This window comes from Bos grunniens, chromosome 18 (assembly GCF_055505025.1).
Source record: "Bos grunniens cultivar Pamir isolate PY7600 chromosome 18, Bosgru_T2T1.0, whole genome shotgun sequence".
Lineage (NCBI taxonomy): Eukaryota > Metazoa > Chordata > Mammalia > Artiodactyla > Bovidae > Bos > Bos grunniens.
Window position 1 is genome coordinate 38,595,604 of NC_141182.1, and position 22,090 is coordinate 38,617,693.

Sequence of the window (22,090 nt, forward strand, 5' to 3'; positions counted from 1 at the left end):
GTATCACATTAAATAACTCGCCCATGATCAAAAGAGTTGGTAAGTCAAAGAGCTGGGTTTTAAACTAAGAATTCTCTGATTCCAAAGTACTTTCTGACTACATGTTTAACTTGAGAAAAAAGAAAATACTAACAACAATAAGCACAATAGAGTATATCACATGCTAGTAGGCACTATTAAAAGAGTTGGGGAAATGCAACTCAAACACAGGAGGTCCTGTTTCAGAGCTATGCTCTTACCACAACACTATATTGCCCCTTGTAATCAAAATATATAATGGGAGCAACTGACTGGGGTCATGAAAAATGAGAATGGTCTCACCTGTAAATATATGCTGGTACTGCCATATAACTAATACTTGTTGAACACTCACTAAATAACTTCTGGAAGACACTGTAACATGTGACCTAGATCCCCCTCAGGAATGAAGGACTTATTGGACTAGTTGATGGGAGTTCCAAAAGAAGACAGCCCTCAACTACCAGGTCTCATTGAAAAAACTTACCTGTGGGGTTGGCTGAGGTCTTCGCTGGGATGCAGTGCAGCTCATTTCCTACAGGTGTTAATCCAAAGAGTAATCCCTAATAAATAAGAAACATCCTGAATGTTAACTTTGACCTGAGAGTTTGTTTCCCTAGGAACCCAACCTGAAACATTTCACAGAATCTCATTTAACTCTCACCATCCTATGAATCAGACGCTATTATTCTCATATACTCATTTTACAAACGAAAATACAAAGGTTTAACTTTCCCAAGGTCATAGAGCTGGTCAAGGATGGAAACAGAATTTGAACAGAGAAGTATAATTCTAGAGGTTATACCCTAAATTTCTATAAAACTGTATATATAGAGACAGAATCTATATATACAGACTGTTTATGTTGAGACTTGTCATTAGTTCAACATGTATTTAACACGGAGGGGAAAGAGGCACTGTGAGGACTCTTAAGATCTTAAAGGGAAAAGATATCTAACATTTATGTTTAAAGCATAGGCAAGAATAATGTTAGCAGCTGGAATGACCTGAAATGTAAACCAGGTGGCCTGAAAAGGAAGACTGGTCAAGAAAATAGTCAAACAATTTTTACCTCTATGGCTTCCACAATTTATTTAAGAAGAACAAACGAAGGACCAAAAGTTAAAAAGTTCCCATATGAAAGAGGAGAGGAAAATGTTCAATTAAAGATAAACCTTACACATTAAATAATCTTAAATTCAAAGAGAAAAGGCTTCACTCTCCAATATGCAGTGTTTATCATTTGATACATCTGTCTAAGCATCTTTCCTCATATGAGAGAAGTTGAAAACACAAAATGGCATATGGACCGGACTTTAATGAGAAGTTACAGGGTATGAGTTCAGTTCAGTCGTTCAGTTGTGTCTGACTCTTTGTGACCCCATGAACCGTAGCACGCCAGGCCTGCCTGTCCATCACCAACTCCCGGAGTCCACCCAAACCCATGTCCATTGAGTCAGTGATGCCATCCAGCCATCTCATCCTCTGTCATCCCCTTCTCCTCCTGCCCTCAATCTTTCCCAGCATCAGGGTCTTTTCAAATGAGTCAGCTCTTCGCATCAGGTAGCCAAAGTATTGGAGTTTCAGCTTCAACATCAGTCCTTCCAATGAATACCCAGGACTGATTTCATTTAGGATGGACTGGTTGGATCTCCTTGCAGTCCAAGGGACTCTCAATAGTCTTCTCCAACACCACAGTTCAAAACCATCAATTCTTTGGTGTTCAGCTTTCTTTATAGTCCAACTCTCACATCCATACATGACCACTGGAAAAACCATAGCCTTGACTAGAAGGACCTTTGTCAAAGTGATGTCTTTGCTTTTGAATATGTTGTCTAGGTTGGTCATAACTTTCGTTCCAGTCTATCTGTTCACAATATTCTAAGAGATGTGGGGCAGTGTTAAAAGATGGGGTGGGGAGAGAGGAGTTAAGGCCATAGTTATGGCCATATCCATAGCTTTTGCCCGAGTTATACTATTCAATCACAGATTTCCTCCAATGTTAAAAATTTCCAAGTACTATTGGCCATCTTAATTTTCTCACTTTTTCCAGAACAGATAAGATTCAAGACATAAATCCCTTGACTCATATGTAAGCTTAAATTGTGCAGAATCCATGTTTTAAAACTACACTTTTTTTATGGGCATGAAAATTTTCCTGTATTTCCAACGGAAGGAAGGGGAAAATTACAACTAAAATAAAAACCAATATTAAATTTATTCTCAGTGCTCACATGTCCTGGGCACATTTTTTATTTCACTCAAAACCTAAAGCAAATTTAAAATACATTCAGAACATGAGAGGGCCTGAAAAACCAAGTTCAGAGAAAATGGGATGCAGTTAGCAAAGATTACATGCATCAGTGAACTGTACTAAATTGAACACTTTTAAATGCCAGAGATTTTCTCTGTGAAACTGGGGGGTTTGAAAGGAAAATCAATAATGTTGGGAAAGAGAAACCTTCTTCACACATCTCTAATTAGTCATGGCAGAATCTGGTGGATTTCCATATTACAACTGGATCAAACTTGTGAAATTGGTTTTGATCCCAGACTCATTCAGTACATCTTCTAGAAGCTCCACTCAAGACAATCAAAGGCTTTTCAACCTTGAATGATCACCAAGATCACTCTTTCAGTGTGCATCCATCCTATATTATGTTCAATGTCTGTCTAATGTTGCCTCCAGCAAATCTCCCTGGAATTACCCTGAAAGAGCTCCATTTATAAGAACAGGCAAAGACTCTTCAAAACTGGTCAGCTTCAACTTTAGCTTAAGCCTTCAAAATCTGTATTAGTAAGTGAAACCAGGCATAAAGAGGCATAGTTCTTCATATCTTTTATTTTTTTAATAAGTAAGATCAATATTGGCCATATTGTTTACATTAGGGCACAAAGTCTTCTGTAAAGTCACCACTTAAGTCTAATAATGAAATAGGTGAAGATTTTCTGTATTTTTCTAAATAATCAATATCAAAGCTGCTGATGCAAATTTATTTGAACCCCAGGGAACATATCCTTTGAAATTCTGGGAAATTTTTAAAAACAGTGTGCAAATCAATAAGTGGACAAAAACATCTCTGTCAATGTGTTCATTTTTATTTGGAGAGGAAATATATCTTTAAATGTAAACTCTCACTCCCTCTATGAACCCTTTCCCCAAATCATTTCTTTTACAAAAGAAATTCATGACAGTCATATGAATGTAAAACAGTCTTTCTGGCTATAATTAAAAGTGGTGTAGATGTCACCTCCCTGAACAGGATGACTTCTCAAGCCCAAAAGCCAGCCTTCTCAGTCTTCCTGTTTCTAATCTTTTGTAATACTCTCATGCTTTTCTCTTTTCCTATCATTTCACATCCAGTTTTGGAACTTTAGCCAACTGGTATGGTTTGAGGGCATTTTCAGAAGGGATTCTACTGGCCTGGTTTGGTTGGTATATGTTGTTTTGAATGGGATGCATCATGAGATTAAAATATATTTTTTCATTACTGCCTATTTTCACAGTCCACTGAGCAAAAACACAAAGCAATTTTTTTCCTTCCCTCATTCTCCCTTTCTCCCTTCCTTCTCTTTCTTCCCCTGTGGAGTTCAAATTAAAGAAAGGTGAAAATTGAAGCTGTTGTAGGCAAGGCGATTGCAACATGCATATTTGATTTTTATGATGGATCTAAATTGCTGAATAAGGCCATGGAACAAAGGGAGACTGCGGCTTCCTGCCCATCACATGCAGCCACTGAATGCAGAACAAAAGCTTCGACCATTAGGGGCTCAGCAGGGAGACACATTATATAAATGACTTTGTCTTTTTCTGTCCCCTCCCCCCCACTGGGTGCACTGGACAGGGATGAGGGTGTGGGGTGGGGTGGGTGTGTGTGTGTGCACGCGTGCGCGCTATGATTTCCCAGGGCAGGAGATAATAAATCCTGGCAGCAGCAGTGGGAATAGAAAACATACAGCATGTTATGATTCAAAAAGGCCATGCTTTACTCACTGGACCAGTGCAGCTCTCAACCCTGTGGTCAGAGCATTGCTGGACACAACTACTTCCCTGAGGAAGTTGGTGTCTTTTCAGAACAACCTATAGCTTTTCTCTTAACTACTTTGTTTCTTTCATCAGGAATGATGAAGCATAAAGAAAAACACTTCAGAAAAAATATAAAGGCCTACTATTCCAAGGTAATTGCCATACCTGCTTAAAGAACAAACTGATATACAGTTCGTTGTGACACTAGTTTCCCAGGAAGCTCCTATTTTTAATTCTTCCTTCCAGACTCAAGGTTTTTCTTTGGCAGAAAAGGAGAACCATATATCAATAAAAAATTATAAGCTATCACATAGCTGAGTCAACCTGTTTTTAAGAGGCCTCCTGAGGTGGTGACCTGAATAGATGCTACTGTTTTTCCTGGCTTGAAATAGCAGTAATGCTATACATATACATTCAACAATCTTTGTACAGACTTTGTTCTGAAGGATTTTAGTAAGCTTCAGAGAGGTGAATCATTTTATTATTTCTAATATTACTGTAAGAGGTAGGGATTAAAAGAGATTCTCTTGGCAAGTTCTAGGTGGAAGCACAGAGTGATTAAGTATATGAGGGTGATACAGTAAGCTGGAGGCAGGCTAAGAGTGAAACCCAGGTCACTGGATGCTCACTTCAGGCCTAACTATCACGTATGTTTCATGAGAGGAAATGACTCAATGATATGCTTCTATTTTTTAGTACAATTCAGAAATTATTCTAAGATGTTCTGACAGTCCTCCTACTCTCAAATGTAGTAGAGAAAGCAGTCCCACTGCGAACCAAAGTAACTGAAAGTCAGTGTCAGGTGCTACAGAACCAGAACTGAGGGTTCTTGGTGAGACTGAATTCCAAAGACAAACTCAACATAGGGCATATACATCCTTAAGCAGCCTAACGATGATGGAATTGTGTAAAGCTAGCTAAACAAAATGCCATGAGGTAACTGCCATTTGTCATACACCTTACTTCCCTGTCTCAAAGTGGGCAATTCATTTGAAATAAAGTAGAATCATACCAGTTACATGAAAGCTGAGGGACAGACCGTGGGTTGTTACTGTAGAGTAATTCAGTTCTGAGCCACAGAGTTCACCAAGCAACCTTTTACAAGTTCTTTTGGATCTTACTTTAAGATGGTTAAATTCCTTCTAACTGGGTAGGAAAAAAATCTCTCAATAAAGACTGCTTAATGGATTAGGATGATATTGACACTTATGCTTATCAAAGGTTTAAGCAAATGGGATGAATAAATGGTTAAAGGGAGTCCCCTAAAGCTACATGTTCAGAGGTAGGGGTTAGTAGTACCGATGGATCAGTATATTGGAGAAAGTGAAAGAAAGAAAGTGAAGTCGCTCAGTTGTGTCTGCCTCTTTGCAACCCCATGGACTGTAGCCTACCAGGCTCCTCTGTCCATGGGATTTTGCAGGGAAGAGTACTGGAGTGGGTTGCCATTTCCTTCTCCAATATTAGAGAAAAGAATGCTAAATAGTTATTCATTTCTTTATTCATCTACTCTATTATCAAATATTCATTAAGGGCTTACTAAGATTCTGCCTTAGATAATAATTCTATATGTGGTTAGGGGTGGTGGTAAAGATATTACATAGTTATACAAATATCTACATAAATAAACATCTGGCAAGAGATATGAAGAGAAAGAGCAGTGCTCTATGAGAATATTAACTGGTAGGACCTACCTCCTCAGCAGGGGGTCAGGGATGGCTTTAATGAAGACAAGACAGTTAAGCTAAGCCCAGAAAGAAAAAGTTAGATATGCTCTAATTACATTTTCATCTTCTGAGGTACATCTCAAGATATCAATTAAATACGAGTGTCAGGAAAATGATGTATTTATTTAGGTTTACTTATACACTACTGGTAAAGAACTCAGCTGCCAATGCAGGCGACCTAAGATGAGGGTTCAATCCCTGGATCGGGAAGATCCCCTGGAGGAGGAAATTGCAACCCACTCCAGTATTCTTGTCTGGAGAATCCCATGGACAGAGGAGCCTGGCAGGCTACAGTCCATAGGGTTGCAGAGTCAGGCGTGACTGAGCATGCATGCATGCATACCTTCACATCGCATTTATCCTATCAAAGAAGAAAATTTTCTTACTTTACTTAAAAGTAAAACAAAAGACAAATTTGGCAACTTAAATTAATTTTAGAGTAAAAGTCAAAGGCCAGAAGGCTACAGTTGTACTGTACAACATGGTAGCCACTAGCCTATTTAATTTTAATTCAAATTTAAAATTAAGTTCTCCAGCTACATTAGCAACACTTTCAGTGTTCAACAGCCACTATATTGGACATCATTGCAGCTAGAGGCTATTAAAATTTAAATTAAATTAAACTAAGCATTGAGTTCAATTGTACTGGCTATAGTTTTGAGTGCTCAATTTCAAGTGAACAGTGGCTATCAGTGGACAGCACATATAGAACATTTCTATAACTGCACAAACTGCTATTGGGGAGCATTACAAGATTATCTAGCACCTTACTGATGCTCTAATTTCACTTTCTACCATCCTTGTTTATACCATCCTAGCCATGCTGGGATCTTTGTTGCTCCCCGAGTATACCAGGTATGATCCTGCCTCAGGACCTTTGCATAGTTTATTCCACACCTTCCTCTCCAGTCACATATAACAGTCTCCAGCTGCTGTCTGTATTCTTAGCCATAACAGTTTTCTTTCTATATTCCTCATTTTCCAGGTTTCCTTTTTCTCTGCTGCTGCTGCTGCTAAGTCGCTTTAGTCGTGTCCGACTCTGTGCGACCCCATAGACGGCAGCCCACCAGGCTCCCCCGTCCCTGGGATTCTCCAGGCAAGAACACTGGAGTGGGTTGCCATTTCCTTCTCCAATGCATGAAAGTGAAAAAATAAAGTGAAGTTGCTCAGTCGTGTCCAACTCCCAGCGACACCATGGACTGCAGCCCACCAGGCCCTTCTGGGCTTTGCAAATATTACCTTTCCTTGGAAGGCTCCTCCTTCCTTAAAGACCTTTCCTTCAAATATCAGCTTATTTATTATCTTATCATCAAGAAAGCCTTTTCTGACTAGGTCACATTCTCCTCTTACAAACTCACATCCTTTTCTTGCATAGTGTTTATTATAATGACAGGTTTACATTTATTTATGTCATTTTTTATTCATATCACACTCTTCATATCCACTGAGAGTTCCATGAGAGCAGGCACCATGTCTGTTTTTGATCACTGATGAATTCTTAAAATGTAGCAGAATGCATGGAACAAAACAGGAGTTTAATAAAAATCTATGATTGAATTATCAATGGATGAATGCTTGGGGGAAAAATAGCCAATGGTCAGTTAAAATATACATGCTGTTTGTGCTGCTTCCGTGCACGTTAAGTACCCAAATTTTAAGATTATAGATAGTAAGCAAAAATGAATGATGGGAAATGTGATGTCAGAGTGTGAAATACTTTAGATTGAAAAAAAGTAATGCTCTCCCAGGTATTAGGCTTCCCTGACAGCTCAGTTGGTAAAGCAACTACCTGCAATGCAGGACACCCCGGTTCAATTTCTGGGTCGGGAAGATCCCCTGGAGAAGGGACAAGCTATACCCACTCCAGTATTCCTGAGGTTCCGTTGAGGCTCAGCTGGTAAAGAATCCACCTGCAATGTGGGAGACCTGGGTTTGATCCCTGAATTGGGAGAATCCCCTGAAGAAGGGAAAGGCTACCCACTCCAGTATTCTGGCCTGGAGAATTCACTTCACTTCACTGCTCTCCCAAAAGATACTATAATTAGTTTAGGCATAATTTGTATTCTTTTTATTTATCTGAATTTTCAAGTATTTCTCCATCATCATGCATTGGTATTGTAAGGATGTTATTTTTTAATTGCAACATAAAAAATTATACTTCAATGCATCACAAAGCCAAACTACTTAGGAGGTACAGTGGTTAAAGTGCTTCCCTTGTGGCTCAGCTGGTAAAGAATCTGCCTGCAACGTGGGAGACCTGGGTTCAATCCCTGGGTTGGGAAGATCCCCTGGAGATGGGAATGGCTTCAGTATTTGGTATTCTGGCCTGGAGGCTTCAGTATCCTGGCCTAGAGAATTCTATGGATTGTATAGTCCATGGGGATGCAAAGAGCAGGACATGGCTAAGCGACTTTTCTCTTTTCACAGTGGTTAAAAATAAGAGTGCTTCTTTTTTTCCCTGCCTGACAAACCAGAGATGAATTCCTCATTCTGAAGTTTGCTGGTTCTGTGACCTTAAGCATGCCACCTCACCTTGCCTCTCTGAACTGCACCTTTCCAATGAAGATAACAATAGTATTCACTATATAGGATGGTTGGGAAGATTAAATAAGATAATGGATATAAAACATTCAACAAATGGTAGCTTAAAACATATATGCTGAAATGGTCATATTTAAAGTGTCATGGCTACGTGAGCAAAGATCTCAATAACTAGTTCATTTCTTAATTTGAAAGTAAAAGATTTTGGGTTACAAATTCCAAGTTTGGCTTCTCATACCGGATATGCTCTCAAGGTACCTTTCTTTTGAATGTGACTGGTCCACATACTCTAGGAATTCAAGTTAGCACCAAAAATTAAATTTATTCATTTATTCAACAAGTACTATATGTCTCCTGTATATCATGCACTGGGTTAGGGATGATAAAGTTAGTAAGATAAAATATATTACTGTATTTCTTTCAACCTAAATAACCAACATGATGTCTAGGTGAGCACCTAAGATGAAAATTTAGTTACCAATTGTCACAAACTATTTGCATTATACTGGTACAAAAGTATTTGAATAAATGATTTTTATAGATGTGTGAAATGTACTTTCATAAGGATATTTCTTAGCACTGTGTTTATACTATTGAATATTTAAGTGCCCAATAATTGTGGATTAGTTACATAAATGATAATAAATCCCTATAATGAAATACTATATAACTATTAAAAATGCAGCAGAAGAAGTACATTCACTAGTTTGGAAAGATGTTTATGACACATTGGTAAATCTGTTTAGATTTTAAACTTGAAAAGGTTTCAAAGTTGCATATTTAATAAGAATCTACTTATTAAAAAAACTCCATGCTGCTGCTGCTGCTAAGTTGCTTCAGTTGTGTTCGACTCTGTGCGACCCCATAGACGGCAGCCCACCAGGCTCCCCTGTCCCTGGGATTCTCCAGGCAAGAACACTGGAGTGGGTTGCCATTTCCTTCTCCAACACATGAAAGTGAAAAGTGAAAGTGAAGTCGCTCAGTCATGTCTGACTCTTCGCGACCCCATGGACTGCAGCCTACAAGGCTCCTCCGTACATGGGATTTTCCAGGCAAGAGTACTGGAGTGGGGTGCCATTGCCTTCTCCGAAAAAACTCCATAGTGTATGTCTATATAAGCAAAATGACAGGAAGGACAACATCAAAATGTCATCGTTTCCTATATCAAGTTGTTCACAAATATGACTAAATATTAAAACCAAGAGAGGAATTGAAATAATAAACTGATATAGGGTCACAATTAGAAATTCTGATTTAACTGATTCTCTAAGGGGCCTAGGTGTCAATATTTTAAATAATGCATTCTAGGTGTTTCCAATATGCATCTAGGATTGAAAATACTTTTTCCTAAGTAGTGGGACTATATTTTATTTTATCCATTTTTCTAAATTATATACATGAGTAGTATAGATTATTCATGCAACAATGAAAAGTTATGTCACAAGCAGAATACTGTTAATATTACTACAGGTTGCCAAATACTGAATTAGGATGTAGAGTAAGGTTCCTCATTTTGTAATGCTTGATTTTAGCTAGTTATCTCTTTTCTTTTTTTTTTTAAATGATGAGTTTATGGTGAAACTTGCCTGGTAATAAGCATCAATTTTATTATATAAAGGAACAATTGCTGGCTTTATTGATTTGTTGAATGTCTGTTTATTATTTTTTTTCTTCTAATTTCTTTTGGTTTTGTTCTTTTTTCTCCACCCTCTTCAGATGGATGCTTCGATCATTGAGTTTTCAGCTTTTCTTATTTTCTAATATACACTTCTATAGCCAAAATTTTCCTTCTAAAAATGTTCTCTTTTTCTTCTAAGCATGATACTCTTTTCTAGTCTAAGTCCATAGTGATCTGAGAATATACTGTTCTTTTTCAATATTTTGACTTTTTCTGTAATTTCTAGTGATAGAACTACAGTCCAGTTTTTAAACTATTCTGTGTGCATTTTTAAAAAATGGGTATTAAAAGTCAAACAGAGAAGGACAAATATCATATGATATCACTTACATATGAGTCTACAAAAAAAAGATACAAATGAATTTACTTACAAAACGGAACAGACACAGAAAACAAACTTATGGTTACCAAAGGGGATAAATTACAAGTTTGGGATTAACAGATACTATTATACATAAAATAAACAAAAAGGACCTAGTGTATAACATAGGAAGCTAATATTCAGTATCTTATAATAAACTATAACAGAAAAGAATCTGAAAAAGAATACGTATCTAAATGTATCTAGTCACTTTGCTGTACACCTGAAACTAATACATTGTAAATCAACTATACTTCAGTTTTTTAAAAAATGGGTATTATGTAGTTGTAACATGAATTCTGAAGTTTTACAAGTCACAACTGTTAAGTGAGTTGTTCACATTTTCCTTCTATTAATTTCTGTCTGTTTATTCTAAAAGTCATTGAGAATGGTGTGATAAAATCACTCACTGTGATCATGAGTTTCCGTATTTCTCCTTTTTGTCTCATAAAGTTTTGTTTTCTACAGTTTGAGGCTGTGTTATTAGGGACATACTTACTTAGAATTATTTTAGCTTCCAGGTAAATTAAGTATTTCGTCAAGAAATGTCACTATTTACAACTAATGATACTTTAAATGACTTCATATGATCTTAATACAGCATTCACATATTTCTTTTGGTTACTGTTTAAATTTTTGGGGACACTGTATTATTGACCCTAGTTCTTCACCCCTTCTAGTGTCTACATCCTTTGCCATGGGACTGCTCTTCATTCCACTAGAGGCGGAGTACCTCCCTGAGCTTTACCTTTGGGTTCAGTCATAACATTTATTTTGGCCTTGAGATGTTCGTAGCTACACTGCATACAGAGATTTGAAATGTGCTTGTTCAGTAGAATTTGCTCATGCTTCTACCATTGTCATGTCCAGTGGCTACCACTCTGTGTTCCCAGTGCAGGGGACCTGGCTTCAATCCTTGGTCAGGAAACTAGATCCCACATGCCACAACTAAAGTTCTTATGCCGCAACTCTCAGATGGTAAAGAATCCATCTGCAGTGTGGGAGACCTAGACTCGATCCCCGGGTCAGAAAGATCCCCTGGAGAAAGGAATGGCAACCTACTCCAGTATTATTACCTGCAGAATTCCATGGACAGAGGAGCCTGGCGGGCTACAGTCCATGGAATCACAAAGAGTTATACACGGCTGAGCAACTAACACTTTCTTTTTTTTTTAATTTTATTTTTAAACTTTACAATATTGTATTAGTTTTGCCAAATATCGAAATGAATCCACCACAGGTATACCCGCGTTCCCCATCCTGAACCCTCCTCCCTCCTCCCTCCCCTACCCTCCCTCTGGGTCGTCCCAGTGCACCAGCCCCAAGCATCCAGTACCGTGCATCGAACCTGGACTGGCGACTCGTTTCATACATGATATTATACATGTTTCAATGCTATTCTCACTTTCATGTCACAACTAAAGATCCTGCGGGAAGAACGAAGATCCTGACTGCCACTAAGACCTGGCACAGCCAAATAAATACATGTTTTTAAAAATAAAAAGAAGAAAACAAAAATATGTCCTGATTGTACTGCTGGTCCAAGGAAGAGGACCTAATCTGTACTCAAATTCCAGTTTGCAGCCAAGCTACGTCTATCAACTCATCCAAAGATGTATGAGAAGAAATACTTTTGTTTCAAGCCACTGAATCAGGGGCATTATTGTGGCAAAAGTGAACCTATATAGATGGTAAGATGTAAGTGGGTGCTCCAGGAGTAAAAATCTACTAATAAAATATAAAATAGTAGATTTGGAACCAGAAAGCAGGTAGTGAGGAAACTTTAAGAAGAAGCTGTAAAAATAGCAAGGAAATCTTTAGTGAAGACTGGGGAAATTATGACTCATGCAATGGCAAAATATTTTGTAAAGATGCGGCATAAGATTACCTGACAGAAAATTATGTAATAAACATAGGGTAGCTAATAAAAGACTGGGGGAGTATAATTTGAGGGAAAATATTAAATGCACAAAATGTCTTGTTTCTAGTTGTATCTGGTCAGATGAGAAAGTGGTAACTTGATGAAAAAAAAAGTGGTCTCTTTAGAGGTAGAATTAAACAGACTACAAATTGAGAAGACACTTCAAGGTTAGAAAATAAAACTTTATCAAATAAAAGCTGAAACCATTAAGAAACGGCTTCAGGGAAAAGACCAAATCTAGGGTACCAAGTAAAGAATAAATCAAGGGTATGGCTATTAGATCTTATGGTAAGACCCCTGGAAGAACTGAGGTGGTTATCTTGCAGGTCATCTCTACTGGGGGAGAAAAAGGTGACTTTTAGAAATATAAAAGGCACAGTCCCACAAAAGTGTGATGCATACCGAGTACCTGTAATTCAAATACGGAGAGAAGAACATGTCTCAAAAAGAATTTTGGGGGTGGGAGAGGATCAAGATGGGGAAGGAGTAGGACATGGTGCTCATCTTTTCCCACAAAAATATTAAAAATACATCTATAAGTGGAACTATTGACACAGAACATCTACTGAACACTGAAGGAAGACCTCAGACTTCCAAAAGGGCAAGAAAACCTCCATATAACCAGGTACAACAAGAGGAAAAAGAAAAAAAGAAGGAATTGGGACAGCCTGCCTGCCAGGGAGGAAGCTGTGAAGGGGGATAGTTCCAGCACCCAGGGAAGTCTCCTCATATGCAGGGAGATCAGCCTGGATGAAGGGGGAACTCTGGAGCCTAGGAGGAGAGCACAACAACTGTCTGCAGAAGGCAAAATGGGGAGTAATCTGCACAGAAGGTCAGCACCACTGCCCTGGACTCCCCAGCCTGACAGACTCATCTGTTAGTGGGGATGGGGGTTGGAGACTGGGTCCTCTCCCAGTGCATGGAGAGAACCAGAGTTGGCTGTGCTGAGGAAACCCGAAGACACTGGAATGTGGCAACTGAGGGTGTGCTCAGAAGGAGCCTGGGCCACCAGAGAGGCAAGGCATCATTATTGTGGGGTGCATGAGGAGAGGGGCAACTACCATAAGAGGTTCTTTCCCTGTGAGCACTCCCAGTCAACAGGACACTACCTACAGGAGCACTGGGAGCAGGCGCAAGTCACTGCCACCACTGTGGGCTCGAGGAGCAGACACAGGCAGCCACCATGAGACGCGTGAGCAGGCACCAAGCGCTGCCCCTGCGGTCCCGAACACACAAGGACCATCATGCCTGCCCATCCCTTTTCAAGAGCTTCACGGCCAGCAGATACTGAGGAAAGAGGCTGCAAACATCCAAACTAAAAACAGCCTCTAGATTCTAGAAAAGTTGGCCAAATAGAAGGACTCCAGCTCACCTCCTCTCACAAAAACACCAAAATCACAACTAACTACTGAAAAACCATCAGCAAAAGAGACTGGAATCCACCAAAAAACATATTTTACATTCAAAGAAAAAAAAGAAGCCAAAAACAAGAGGGTTCTTTCACGACATGATCAAATCCTATAAACATCTGGTAGGCAACACAGACTAGAAAATGATTCTATCACAGAGGTGTTCCCACCTAAGAGACAGTCCTGAGCCCTACATCAGGCTCCCCAGCACGAGGATCTGACACTGAGAGGAGGAACCCACGAGCAATTGGATGTGAAAGCTAGTGGGGCTTAAGTGCAGAAGCTCCACCGGGCTAGGGAAAACAGGGACTCCACTTTTGGAGGGTGCACACAAGGTTACACATGTACTGGGACCCAGCACAATACAGAGCAATAACTCCATGGAAGCCAAGGCTACATCTACTTACTAATCTCGAAGAGGCTCCTGGGGAGGTGACGGTCAGCTGTGGCTCACCGTGCAGGCAAGAACACTGAGGGCAGAGGCCCCAGAGAATACTGCTCAGTGTGAGCTCTCCTAGAGGTCACCATTTTGTCATCAAGGGATGCAAGACCTTGCCCCACCTAAAAAACTAAAGGCTCCAGTGCTAAAACACCTCAGGCGCAACAGCAGGACAAGAACACAGACCTGCTCACCAGAAGGCAGGGTGCTAAAGCCACACTGAGTTCACAGACACCTCTAAACATACCCACTGACTCAGGCCTGCCCCTCAGAGGGACAACACCAGTTCCATCTACAAGTGGACAGGCCATACCACCAGTAAGCCTTCACAAGCCTCAGGACTAACCTCATCCACCAGAGGGCAGACCCTAGAAGCAATAGGAGTGACAATCCTAAAGATGCAAAAACAGTCAAATATATAAACATAAATATATATATATAAAATTAGCAAACCAAATCCAACAATACATTAAGAGGATTATATATTCTGGTCAAGTGGGATTTATCCCAGTCAGTTCAATCGCTCAGTCGTGACCGACTCTTTGCAATCGCATGGACTGCAGCACACCAGGCCTCCCTGTCCATCACCAACTCCTGGAGCTTATTCAAACTCATGTCCATTGAGTTGGTGATACCATGCAACCATCCTGTCACCCCCTTCTCATGCCTTCAATTTTTCCCAGCATCAGGGTCTTTTCTAATGAGTCAGCTCTCTGCATCAGGTGGCCAAAGTGTTAGAGTTTCAGCTTCAACGTCAGTCCTTCCAATGAATATTCAGGACTGATTTCCTTTAGGATTGACTGGTTGGATTTCCTTGCAGTCCAAGGGGCTCTCAAGAGTCTTCTCCAACACTACAGCTCAAAAGCATCAATTCTTCGGTGCTCAGCTTTCTTTATAGTCCAACTCTCACATCCATACATGACTACTGGAAAAACCATAGCTTGGACTAGAAGGACCTTTGTTGGCAAAGTGATGTCTCTGCTTTTTAATATGCTGTCTAGGTTGGTCATAACTTCCCTTCCAAAAAGCAAGCGTCTTTTAATTTCATGGCTGCAGTGATTTTGGAGCCCCCAAAAATAAAGTCTGTCACTGTTTCCATTGTTTTCCCATCTATTTGCTATGAAGTGATGGGACTGGATGCCATGATCTTAGTTTTCTAAATGTTGAGTTTTAAGCCAACTTTTTCACTCTCTTCTTCACTTTCATCAAGAGCTCTTTAGTTCTTCTTCGCTTTCTGCCATAAGGGTGGTGTCATCTGCATATCTGAGGTTACTGATATTTCTCCCGGCAATCTTGATTCCAGCTTGTGCTTCCTCCAGCCCAGCGTTTCTCATGATGTACTCTGCAAATAAGTTAAATAAGCAGGGTGACAATACACAGTCTTGACGTACTCCTTTCCCGATTTGGAACTAATCTATTGTTCCATGTCTGGTTCTAACTGTTGTTTCCTGACCTGCATACAGATTTCTCAGGAGGCAGGTCAGGTGGTCTGGTATTCCCAGCTCTTTAAGAAGTTTCCACAGTTTGTTATGGTCCACACAGCCAAAAGCTTTGGCATAGTCAATAAAGCAGAAATAGATGTTTTTCTGGAACTCTCTGCTTTTTCAATGATCCAACAGATGTTGGCAATTTGATCTCTGGTTCCTCTCCTTTTCTAAAACCAGCTTGAACATCTGGAAGTTCACAGTTCACATATTGCTGAAGCCTGGCTTGGAGAATTTTGAGCATTACTTTACTAGCGTGTGAGATGAGTGCAAAATATTCAGATTCAAAAAGATACATTCATCCTAATGTTCACTGTAGCACTATTAAGAAATGGAAATAACCTAAATGTCCCTCTACAGAGCAATGGATAAAGAAGATGTGGTACTTATATATAATGGAATATTATTCAGCCATAAAAAGGATGAAACAATGTCATTTGCAGCAACATGGATGAACCTAGAGATAATCATTCTATATGAAGTCAGTCAGAAGTAAGTCACAGAAAGCCAAATATCATATGATATCACTCATATGTGGAATCTAAGTTAAAATACAATACAAATGAACTTATTTACAAAAAAGAAAGAGACTTATGGATATGAAAAACTAATTTTTGGTTAATCGTCAAGGCTGTATATTGTCACCCTGCGTATTTAACTTACATGCAGAGTACATCATGAGAAATGCTGGACTGGAAGAAACACAAACTAGAATCAAGATTGCCGGGAGAAATATCAATAACCTCAGATTTGCAGATGACACCACCCTTATGGCAGAAAGTGAAGAGGAACTCAAAAGCCTCTTGATGAAAGTGACAGTGGAGAGTGAAAAAGTTGGCTTAAAGCTCAACATTCAGAAAATGAAGATCATGGCATCCAGTCCCACCACTTCATGGGAAATAGATGGGGAAACAGTGGAAACAGTGTCAGACTTTATTTTTCTGGGCTCCAAAATCACTACAGATGGTGACTGCAGCCAGGAAATTAAAAAACGCTTACTCCTTGGAAGGAAAGTTATGACCAACCTAGACAGCATATTCAAAAGCAGAGACATTACTTTGCCAACAAAGGTTCGTCTAGTCAAGGCTATGGTTTTTCCTGTGGTCATGTATGGATGTGAGAGTTGGACTGTGAAGAAGGCTGAGCGCCGAAGAATTGATGCTTTTGAACTGTGGTGTTGGAGAAGACTCTAGAGAGTCCCTTGGACTGCAAGGAGATCCAACCAGTCCATTCTGAAGGAGATCAGCCCTGGGATTTCTTTGGAAGGAATGATGCTGAAGCTGAAACTCCAGTACTTTGGCTACCTCATGTGAAGAGTTGACTCATTGGAAAAGACTCTGATGCTGGGAGGGATTGGGGGCAGGAAGAGAAGGGGACGACAGAGGATGAGATGGCTGGATGGCATCACCGACTTGATGGACGTGAGTCTCAGTGAACTCCGGGAGTTGGTGATGGACAGGGAGGCCCGGTGTGCTGCAATTCATGGGGTCGCAAAGAGTCAGACACGACTGAGCAACTGATCTGATCTGATCTGATCTGAAGAGGAAATGTGGAGAGAGGAAGCATCAATCAGGAGGTGGGATTAATATATACATGCTACTATATATGGCGCTTCCCTGGTGGCTCACTGGTATAAAAAAATCTGCCTGCCAATGCAGGAGAGGCAGATTCAATCCCTGGGTTGGGAATATCCTCTGGAGAAGAAAATGACAACCCACTTCAGTATTCTTGCCTGGGAAACTCCATGAACAGAGGAGTCTTGGGGGCTACAGTCCATGGGATCATAAAAGAGTCAGATATGACTTAGAGACTAGACAACAACAACTACCATATATAATACAGGTAATCAACAACGACCTACTGTATAGCACAGGGAACTCTACTCAATATTCTGTTATAACCTATATGAAAATAGAGTCTGGAAAAGAATGAATATTATGTATGGGGTTGGCCAAAAAGTTCATTTGAGTTTTTTGTAAGATGTTATTGAAAAATTCGAATGGACTTTTTGGCCATCCCAATACTACTGAATCACTTTGGGGTATACTTGAAACTGACACAAAATTGTAAATCAACTATAATCCAGTAAAAATGTTTTTTAAAAAATTGTGAGTGTTGTTTTTGGAATATAGTTGATCAGAATAGAATCTAATACGAAACTCCAGGCAGTTTTTGAGAGAGATAAATCAGTAGAAGCACTGCCATCTTGAAAAAAAACAATTATATAGTGAGGTGTAAAATGGAGAAGGAAATGGCAACCCATTCCAGTATTCTTGCCTGGAGAATCCCATCGACAGAGGATACTGGTGGGCTCAAGTCCATGGGGTCACAAAGAGTTGGACAGGACTGAGCAACTGCATGTACAAGATGTAAAAAGACTTTTGGACACCACTACACACCTGTCAGAATGACAAAAATCCAGAACAGTGACAATACCAAATGCTGGCAAGAATGTGGAGCAACAGGAATTCTCACTGATTGCTGGTGGGAATGCAAAATGGTACAGCCACTTTGGAAGGCAGTTTGACAGATTGTTACAAAACTAAACATACTCTTACTGTATGACTCAATTGTATTCACTGGTATTTACTCCAAGGAGTTGAAAACCCATGTCTACAGAAAAATGTGTGATACAGATGTTTATAGCAGCTTTACACATAATTACCAAAACCTCGAGTAACCAAGAGTCATTCATTAGGTGAATGGATAAATAAATTGTGGTATATCCACACAATGAAATATTATTCAGTGCTTAAAAAGAAATCAGTTATTAAGCCATGAAAAGATATGGAGAATCTCAAATGGATAATCATTAAATGAAAGAAGACAATTTGAAAAGGCTTTCTACACACTATATGATTCCAACTGTATGCTGTTCTAGAACAGGCAATGATGGAACCAGCAAAAAGATCAGAGGTTGCCAGGAGAAGAGGAAGGAGGAATGAACAGGTGGAACACAGAGACTTTTTAGGGCAGTGAAAAGACTCTGTACATATAATGGTAGATACCTATTATTATACTTTTGACCAAACCTATGAAATGGACAACACCAAGGATGAACCCTAGTGTACACTGTGGGCTTTGTGATAATGCTATGTTACTGTAGGTTCATCAGATGTAATAAATGTACCACTCTGGTGGAGGACAGTGATATTGAGGTAGAAGTATGCATGTAGGGAAGGGTTATAATAAGAAAGCTCTGTACCTTCCTCTCAATTTTACTATGAACCTAAAACTGTTCTAAAAAGTAAAAGGTCTCAAAAAAAAAAAAAGACTTCTGTGCCAAAAGGATTCTAGGAAGATAATGAGTTGAAAATACTATACCAGGAATCTCTCTCCCCACCTAGGTGACAATTGCAGTGACAGAATATGTCTAATGTAACAATTTTGGAACTATGGAGTCTATTTGAAGGCTAGTAACTTTCAGATGAAGGCTTGGACAAAAAACAGCAGTTAATTTTGTTATAGTAGCCATCCCACACTCCCTAGCCCCATGGCAAGCAGCCTAGCTTATGTTCCACATAGCAGCTTTTATGTAGCCTGTGAGAGTCACAGTGGGCAATAGGGAACCTGTCTTCAAATATTGGGGACATGTGCTCCAATTGCTGTCTGGTGCTCCTCATAGTGGAAGGACAGATGAAGATTTAGGTAGCCACTACCGTAAGCCTTTTCCTCCACATGAAGTGACTGCCAGTGGATTTAAAGGACTCACACACTTTTCTCCCCCCTTATTTTATCCCCTTTGGAAACCACATATTTAGGAAATTCAAAACTGACTGTATATACAGAATTTAGAAAGTTATGGCATAGGCCCAGCAAAAGATGCAGGCATAGAAAAGACCCAACACAAAATCATGTTTTGTCCTGGCATCCCAAGCTCACTAATACAATGGTAAAATGATCTCAACAAGGGTGCCAAGATTGTTCAGTAGGGGAAAGGACAATCTTTTCAACAAACAATGCTGGGAAAACTGGATATCCACATGCAAAAGAATGAAGTTAGACCTTATTTAATATTATATCCAAAAATTTTGAGTTCAAAGTGGATCAAAAACTGAAACATAAAATTTAAAACTATAAAAGTCAGAAGAAAATATATGACAAAAGAGTCACAATTATGGATTTGGCCATGATTTCTCAGATGTAACACTAAAGGTACAGAAAATAAAAGTATAAACAAACTGGACTTTATGAAAATTAAAAACTTCTGTGCATTAATGGATACTATCAACAGACTAAAAATTCAGCCTACAGAAAAGGATATTCATTATGAAATCTCTGTCTAAAAACTATTATCTGACTCATCTGTGTAAGTCTCTTTCTATTGGGTGTTGTTTCTCTTGATTTTCTATCATCTTTTCCTGTCCCTGTTTTTTATTCTGAATGAGCACCAGTCAGTGTACATAAACAACTGCAGAGAGACAGTTAACAAACTAGGATTATTTTATCTTCCACTATGAAAGACTTGACTTTATTTTTTGGAGTGGGTAAAGACACTAGCAATTTTGTGTCATCTAAATCAGAACAAAATTTGAAATAATGTGAAGCTGGTTTTCAATCCCTGGGTAGGCTGGCCTACTTCAGGTTCATCTTTCCTCGTAGACTTAATCAAGTACTGCTCCCCCTCTTTGTAGGCTTGAACACCAGGTTTTCCCACAGGTTTCAGGATTCTGAGTATCTTTATTAGAAATGACAGATAACTTGGATCTGCAGGAAATGGCAGACATGCCTGGGGAAAAGCACTTCTAAATGCCAGATTTATCACTCTTGCATGAACTCTGAGGTGGTCTCATAGGTTTCTACTATATCGTTAGCATTAGAAGGCCTTCAACAGATTTTTTTTTTCTATTTAATCCAGCTTTTCCAATTATTCTTAGACGGGGGGATGGTCCAAATTACTTTGTCTGCCATCATTACAAGAAGCCAAACTCCATACCTTGTTTTTTAAAAGCACATTTAACTGTCAAAGTAAATTTTCACAAACTGGTCTGCAGATCATTTATATAAGTATCATCTAAGATGCTGGTTTAAAATGCAAATTCCTGAAGAAATCGGCCTAAGATGGTGGAGGAACAGGACGGGGAGACCACTTTCTCTCCCACAAATTCATCAAAAGAACATTTGAATGCTGAGTAAATTCCACAAAACAACTTCTGAATGCCGGCAGAGGACATCAGGCACCCAGAAAAGCAGCCCATTGTCTTCTAAAGGAGGTAGGAAAAAATATAAAAGATAAAAAGAGAGACAAAAGAGGTAGGGACGGAGATCCGTCCAAGGAAGGCAGTCTTAAAAAAGAGAGAAGTTTCCAAACACCAGGAAACACTCTCACTGGCGAGTCTGTGGCGAGCCCTGGAACCTCAGAGGGCAACATAACAGGGAGGAAAAATAAATAAATAATTAAAACCACAGATTACATGCCCAACAGTAACTCCCAGCAGAGAAGCAGCGCAGAGGCCTGCATCTACCACTAGCAAGCGGGAGCTGGGCATGGAGGCGTGGGCTGCATTGCTTAGAGTAAGGACCAGGCCTGAATGCCCCAAGGGCAACCTGAGGGAACTAACTCGAGATAGCAAACCAGACTATGGGATAGCTACCCCACAAAAAGCCCTAAACTAAGACACCGCCAGGCCCGCTCACAGAACAAAGGACTGACTAGAGCTAGCTGGCTATGGACCAGCCCATCCCCCACCAGAGACAAGCAGGTGAGGGCAGCCAGAGCCAGAAGGGGGCAATCGCGGCCCCAGAGAGGTATCATCTACCAAACTGCAAGCAGGCTTCGTTGCTAACCAAGATGTCCTGGGATTCTGGACGGTTGACATCCACCTGAGAAGGTGCGCCAGTTGTATACCCAGAAAACCGAGCGGCAGGGACGGGGGAGGCGATAAGTCACAGCAACTGCGCTCACCAAACACCTGGTCACCTGAGCTGCTCCAACCTTGGAAGGGCACAAAATGCAGGCCCAACTGAGTCTGCACCTCTGAGGACTACCCAAGTGCCTGAACCTGAGCGGCTTAGACCTGGGAAGTGCTTACAACCCAGGGCTGGCCTCAGACAGTTCCCAGCAGAGCAGCCTAAAGCCTAAGCAATATACACAGGGAAAGCACACACGCCGTGAGCGGGGGCAAACCCAGTGTGGCTGAGACACTGCAAACACTCCCCACACACACCAGTGTTATTTGTTTGCAGCGTTCCTCCCTACCCACAGCACAACTGAACAAGTGAGCTAAAAAAGTGTTCACCAAAGCCCCCTTGTGTCAGGGCGGAAATTAGACACTGAAGAGACCAGCAAACAGAAGAAGTTAAAACAGAAGGAACTGCCTGGGAAGTGACAGGTGCAATAGATTAAAACCTTGCAGTTAGCACCGACTACATAGGAAGGGGCCTATAGGCCTTGAGAAGTGTAAGCCGGATCAAGGAACTATCTGAAAATGAACTGACCCCACACTGTCTACAACAACACCAGAGAAAGTCCTAGATATATTTTTACT

At 40.1% G+C, this 22,090-nt stretch overlaps 1 long non-coding RNA gene across 5 annotated transcripts in view; it reads right to left on the reverse strand.

Annotated features, from left to right (window-relative positions):
- Positions 1 to 22,090, reverse strand: part of LOC147353505 (uncharacterized) — a 184,345-nt gene that overhangs the window by 115,695 nt on the left and 46,560 nt on the right. For all 5 annotated transcript variants that reach the window (XR_015145696.1, XR_015145700.1, XR_015145698.1 and 2 more), the window contains exon 2: positions 506 to 581. This is a non-coding gene — a long non-coding RNA (uncharacterized LOC147353505). The remainder of the gene's footprint in view (positions 1 to 505; positions 582 to 22,090) is intronic.